The sequence below is a fragment of the Colobus angolensis genome, unplaced genomic scaffold (assembly GCF_000951035.1).
Source record: "Colobus angolensis palliatus isolate OR3802 unplaced genomic scaffold, Cang.pa_1.0 Scaffold439, whole genome shotgun sequence".
Taxonomy (NCBI): Eukaryota; Metazoa; Chordata; class Mammalia; order Primates; family Cercopithecidae; genus Colobus; species Colobus angolensis.
The window spans coordinates 1,098,659-1,105,810 of record NW_012117810.1 but is presented as its reverse complement, the minus strand read 5'-3'; the positions used below and the strand labels follow the sequence as shown (position 1 = coordinate 1,105,810).

At 33.9% G+C, this 7,152-nt stretch overlaps 1 pseudogene across 1 annotated transcript; it reads right to left on the bottom strand.

Moving 5' to 3' along the window:
• Window positions 1-5,531: 5,531 nt before the first annotated feature.
• LOC105522623 lies at window positions 5,532-6,716 on the bottom strand (annotated as a pseudogene). Its single transcript, XR_001003477.1, has one exon. The product of XR_001003477.1 is annotated as an ATP synthase F(0) complex subunit B1, mitochondrial pseudogene (transcript).
• Between the last annotated feature and the right edge of the window lie 436 nt (window positions 6,717-7,152).

The window sequence follows — 7,152 nt, the reverse complement described above, 5'->3', positions numbered from 1 at the left end:
TTATACCAATGCCACAATACTTTGATTATTATAGCTTTGTAGTAGTTTCCAATCAGTATGTGTAAATCCTCCAGCTTTGTTCTTCTATTTCAAGATTGATTAGGTTATTTGGGGTTCCTCAATATTTCATATAAATTTTAGAATGAATTTGTGTTATTTTTTCAAAAAATGTCATTGAAATTTTGGTAGGAAATACATTTAATCTGTAGATGGCATTGGATATACTGACATCTTAATAATGATAAGTCTGCTAATTCATGAATATGGAATATATTTCCATTTACTTATGCTGTCCTTAATTTCTTTCAGGAAAGTTATGTAGTTTTATTGTACAAGTCTTTCACTTCCATGGCTAAATTAATTTCTAAGTATTTTTTTCTTTTTGATATATTGTAAATGAAATTGCTTTTATAATTGTCTTTTCAGATTTTTCATTGTTAGTATATAGAAATGTAACTGACTTTTTTGTGTTGACTTTGTATCCTGCACTTTGCAGAATTTATTTAATAGTTCTGACAGGTTTTTTTGTGGAATCTACAGTGTTTTATATGTATACAATTATATAGTCTGTGAATAGAGATAATTTTACTTCTCTTTTTCCAGTTTGGATGCCTTGTGTTTCTGTTTGTTGCTTCATTCATCTGACTAAATCTTCTAGCACTATGTGAAATTGATATGTCAAAAGTGGGTATTCTTGCATTGCTTCTGATCTTAGAGAAAAAGTTTTCACTCTTACCACTGATAATGTGTACTCTGGATTTTTTACATACAAATTTTATTAAGTTGAGGTAGTTTCCTTCTGTTAATAGTCTGTTAAATTTTTATTATGAAAGATTGTTGAATTTTACCAAATGCTTTTTCTTCATCAATTGAGGTGTTTGTGTTTTCTTCCATTCATTTGTTAATGTGTTATATTGACCAATTTTTACATATTAAACCATTTATACATCCAGGAACAAATCTCATATGGTCATATTGTATAATCTTTATAATATGGTGCTTATTTCAGTCTGTTAGCATTTTATTGAGGATTTTTGCATTAATGTTAATAAAGGATATTGGTTTGTAGTTTTCTTTTTTTCTACCGTCTTTGTCTGGCTTTGGTATCAGTGTAAAATTGGACTTAGAGAAGGAGGTAGGAAGAGTTTTTTCCTTTTCAAATTATTGAAAAAGTTTGAGAATTGGCTTTAGTTCTTCTTATAAAGTTGCCAATGAAGTGAAGCCATCAAATTCAGAGCTTTTCTGTGCTGGGTGATCTTTGATTACTGCTTCAATATCCTTACTTTAATAAGATTTTCTGTTTCCTTTTAATTTAGTTGTTATAGATTTTGTGTTCACAAGCCATTTAATTTCAGTTACCCAATTTGTTGATGTACAATTGTTCATAGTACCTCTAATCCTTTTTATTTCTATAGAATGAGTAGTAATGTCTCCACTTTCATTTGATTTTAGTAACTTGAGTCTTCTTCCTTTTTTCTTAGTCCATCTAGATCAAGGTGTGTCAATTTTGTTAAATTTCCAAAAAGCCAAATTTTAATTTTATTGATTTTCTCTATTGTTTTTCTATTGTCTATTTCACTAATCTCTGTTCTAATCTTTATTATTTTCTTCCTCTCCTCACTTGGAGTTTTGTTTGTTGGTAGAAGTTTTCTCCTTAACAGTGCTTTAGATGCATTCCACAAACTTTGGTATGTTGTGTTTCCATTTTCAAATGTTGCTACATAATTTCAAATTTTCTTTGCGATTTCTTCTTTAATCCATTGATTATTTAAGAGCATGTTTTTTAATATCCACAAATTTATGCACTTTCAAGTTTTACTTTTGTTATTGATATCTAATTTCATCCTGCTGTTGTCAGAATAGATACATTGTATGATATCTATATTTTAAAATCTACCGAGACTTAATTTGTGGTCTAATCTGGAAAATGCCCCACTTGCACTTGAGAAGAATGTGTATGCTATTATTATTGAATACAGTGTTACGTAAATGTCTGATAGATCTAGTTGGTTCATTGTGCTGTTCAAGTAATCTATTTTCTGACTTATCTTTTGTCTGATTTTTCTATCTATTTTTGAGAGTGGGATAGTGAAGTCTCCAACTATTATTGTAGAACTGCCTATTTCTCTCTTCAATTCCATCAACTTTTCATACATATGTATATATATATTAGGTGCTTAAATGTCATTAGGTGCTTAAATGTTTACAATTGTTACATCTTCTTTCTGTATTAAGTCTTTTGTTAATATGTAATGTCCTTCTTTGTCTCTTGAAATAATTTTTTAATTAGAGCCTGTTTCATCTGAAATTGATACAACCATATTTGCTCTCTTCTGGTTACTATTAGTATAAAATCTTTTTTCTCTCATTTTATTTTTAATATATATTTGCCTTTGGATCTAAAGAGAGTGTTTTGTAGACAGCATGCAATTGGAGCATATTTTCTTAATCCATTCTACCAATCTGATCTTTTGATTAGGGAGTTTAATCCATTTACATTTAAAGTAATTACTGATAAAGAAGAAATTACTCCTGTCATTTCCTATTTGTTTACTATATGCCTTATAGGTTTTCTGTCCCTCATTTCCTGCATTGCAGTCTTCTTTTGTGCTTAGATAATTTTTTACAGTGAAAGGATTAAACTGTTTTCTCATTCTTTCTGTATATATTCTATACTACAGGCACAATTTATTTTACTGCACTTTGTTTTATGGCACTTCACAGTTACTATGTTTTTTACAAATTGAAAGTTTGTGACAATCTTGTGTTGAGCAAGGCTATTAGCACCATCTTTTTCAACCGTGTGTGCTCACTTCATGTCTCTGTATCACATTTGAGTAATTCTGATAATATTTTAAACTTTTTCATTATTATTATATCTGCTATTGTGATCTTTGGTAAGTGATCTTTGATGTTACTATTATAATTGTTTTGTTTGAACCTATATAAGACAGCAAACTTAATTGATAAATGTTGTATGTGTTCTGACTGCTCCACTGACTGGCCATTTTGCCATCTTTCTGCTTCTCCTCCGGCCTCCCTATTCACTAAGACATAACAATATTGAAAATTGACGAATTAGTAACACTACAATCAACTTTAAGTGGTTAAGTGAAAGAACTGAGTGTGTTTCACTTTAAAATCAAAAGCCAGAAATAATTAAGCTTAGTGAGAAAGGCTGGTCAAAAACTGAGATAGGCCAAAATCTAGGCCTTTTGTGCTAAGTGGTTAGCCAAGATGTGCATGCAAAGAAAAACATTCTTGAGGGAAATTAAATTTGCTACTTCAGTTAACACACAAATAAGAAAGTGAAACTGCCTTATTGCTGATATGAAGAAACTTTTATAGGAGAGCACAGTATAGGAGAGCAAACAGTATAGGAGAGCAAACCAGTCATAACATTCCATTAAGCTAACGCCTAATTAAGAGCAAGACCCTAAGTCTCTTTAATTCTATGAAGGCCAAGAGAGGTGAAGAGACTGCAGAAGAAGATTTTAAGCTAGCAGAGTTTGGTTTATAAAATTTAAGGAAGTAAGTTGTCTCCATAACATAAAAGTTCACAGTAATTCAGTAAGTGCTGATGCAAAAATTAGAGCAAATGATCCAGAAAATATAACTAAGATAATTGATGAAGATGGCTACGTTAAATAACATATTTTAAGAATAGCCTTCCATTGGAAGACAGTGCTGTCTAGGACTTCCATAGCTACAGAGGAGAAGCCAATGCTTGGCTTCAGAGCTTCAAGGGACAAGTGACTCTTTTGTTAGGGGATGAATGCAGATGTTGACTTTAAGTTGAAGTCAATGGTTTTTTACCACTCTGAAAATTCTAACACCCTTAAGAATTATGTTAAATCTACTCTGCCTGTGCTCTATAAATGGAAGAAGAAAGCCTGAATTACAACACATTTGTTTAAACCATGGTTTGCTGAATATCGCAAGTCTCTCTTAAGATCTACTGCTCAGGGAAAAAAGAAGATATCTTTCAAAATATTGACAATGCACCTAGTCACCCAAAGTTCTGGTGTAGATATTGTAGGAGATTAATGTTTTCATGCCTGTTAACACAACATTCATTCTTTAGGTCATCTATCAAGAAGTGATTTTGACTTTCAAGTTTCATATACTCAGAAATATATTTCATGAGGTAATAGCTGCCATAGATAATGATTCCTCTGATGGATCTGGGTGAGGTAAATTGAAAACCTTCTGAAAAGAAATTGCCATTCTATATGTCATTATAAACATTCATGATTTATGAGAAAAGGTCATAATATTAGCATTAACAGAAGTTTAGAGGGAGTTTATTTCAATTCTCATGGTGTAGATGTGGTGGAAATAGGAAGAAAACTAGAGTTAGAAGTGGAGCTTGAAGATGTAACTGAATTGCTGCCTTCTGATAATCAAACTTTAACAAATGAGGAATTGCTTCTTATGGATAAGCAAATAAAGTAGTTTCTTGAGATAGAGTCTCCTCCTGGTGAAGAGGTTGTGAACATTATTAAAATGACAACAAATGATTTAAAATATTCCCTAAGCTTAGTTGTTAAAAAAATGGCAGGGTTTGAGAGAATTAACTTCCAATTTGAAAGAAATTCTATTGTGGGTCAAGTGACATCAAACAGCATTGCATGCTACAGAGAAATATTTTGTGAGTCAATTAAGCCTGAACGTGGTGATTCACACCTGTTATCCCAGCACTTTGGGAGGTGGAGGCAGGCAGATAGCTTATCACCAGAAGTACAAGACCAGCCAGGGCAATGTAATGAGACCCCATTTCTACAAATAAATAAGTAAAATTGGCCAGGTGTGGTGTCTCACACCTGTAGTCCCAACTTTTTAAGAGGCCAAGGTGGGAGGATCTCTTGAGCTCAGGACTTTATAGTGATCTATGATTACAGCACTGTACTACAGCTTGGATGACAGAGCAAGACCTTGTCTCTAAAAAAAATCAATTGATGTGGTAATCTTCATTGTTGTCTCATTTTAATAAATTGGCACAGCAACCCCAATCTTCAGCAACCACCACTCTGCTCAGTAACAGCCATCAACATTAAGGCAAACTCTTGTACCAGCACAAAGATTCACTGGAGGTTCAGATGATTGTTAGCATTTTTAAAAACAGTAATGTATTTTAAAATCGAGGTCTGTACATTGTCTTTAAGACATAATTCCATTACACACTTAATAAACTACAGTATAGTTTAACATAACTTTTATATTCATTGAGAAGCCAAAAATTTGTGTGACTCACTTTATTGTGATATTTACTTTACTGCAGTGGTCTGAAACCAAACCCACAATATCTGTAGGATATGTGGCTACCATGGAGATTACATTTAATGCCCTAAAGTTATAATACTCTAATTTGAATCTATATCAGCTTAATTTCAATAACATACAAAAACTTGCTCCTTTAACAGTTCCATCTTCAAATCTTTTGTCTGTTGATGTCATAAAATTTTATCTTTATACACTGTGTATCCTATCCAAAACAATAAATTAATAATCATTTAAAATGCATTAGTCTCTTTTTTTTTCATTCAATTGTCACTTTATTGCAAGATGGTAGAATTAATTGCAAATTTAAACTATAATCTGGTAATCTTTAGTCAGGCAGCAAGTTTTTATAAAGGCAAACTGCTTATTCAGAAGTGATCATGGAACAACTCAAAGGCAGAGTAAGAAGGATGAGAAACATATGACTGGCCGATAGAGATTTCGTTCTCTTACTATATGAAACAAACTTTTCATTTTTAGGAAGGGTAAACTATAACTTCAGTAGACATCAATACAGAAAGACTTCGTCAAATAGACTAGTTTCCATTTGGTCTGTCAACTATTTCTAGCTGTCTCAATTGGGATAGATTCATTTACATAACCGGCTGTGCTTCAGCCTTCTTTGCCAGCAGCTTTAGGTCCGCAATGCACTTGGCAACTGTCTCCTTTTCCTGCTGTGCCGAGATGTTTTGCACCACGTGCTTGTCCACCCAATTTATCATGTGCTCTTGTTCCTTTCGAGGCGTCATGTTCTGCACAGCTATGTGATAGTCCAGGCGATTCTTTACTTCCTTATATACTCTATACAGTCGTTCCCAGTAAGTAACCTCCAAAGCCATAGCAGTGTTATTCCTTTGCACATCAAAAAGGTAATGGCGCTTCTGAGTCAGTGCCTGCTGTGACTTCTCCATATCAATTGCATTCTGGATTTGTTGGATGGAAGCCTGCTTCGCCTCTTCTAGTTGGGCAAGTTTTTGCTTGTTGAGTTTATCAGCAAATTCTGCAACAGAGGGACCATATTTTTTAATTCCATAGACCATTATCCCTATCAATGATATGGCAGTGAAGGTCTCTGCGCTAATCACATATATTTCTTTGCATAAAGCATACAAGATAAGCCCAGTTCCGAGCACACAGGGTCCTGTGACACCAGTTTTACGATAAAGAAACTGGAAGAATTCCTCAGGGATCAGTCCATAACGAACTTTTCCTCCATATTCAGGAAGAGGTGGTACAGGGGCAAGGTGTGACTGTCCTGTATGGAAGGTCCTTGTTGCCTGCAATACTCCTGGACCTAGGAAGGCAGCATTCTTCAGAGACGGGGCCGCTGTGGCGGCGGCGGAAAGTACCACCTGGGACAGCATGGACAGCGAAGGTGCAGGTAGCAATGTTAGAGTCCCTGTGACCCCCACAGCAGAATCTGTCAGGGCAGGAGCAGCATTAGTCTCTTAAATTATGTGGAAAACAAGTTGCGAAGTTATAAACCAAAGATGTAATAATACTAACTTTCAGATAAATATTTTTAATGTATTGGTTAGTTCAATAATGTAGAGAGCAAAAAGTGAGTTACAAACCATTGTTAAAATAATAGTTTTTATAATTGTCCATGTATTTACCTTTATTGAGATTTTTAATTATTTTGCTTTGAGTGACTATCTAGTTTCCTTTCATTTTACTCTGTAGGACTACCTTGAGCATTTCTTGCAGGTTGGTCTAGTGGCAGCCAGCTCTCTCAGCTTTTGTTACTTTGGGAATCTTTGACAAAGCAAACAAAAACATAAAGTGGGGAAAGGACACCCTACTCAACAAGTGGTGCTGGGATAATTGGCAAGCACCATGTAGAAGAATGAAACTGGATCCTCATTTCTCACT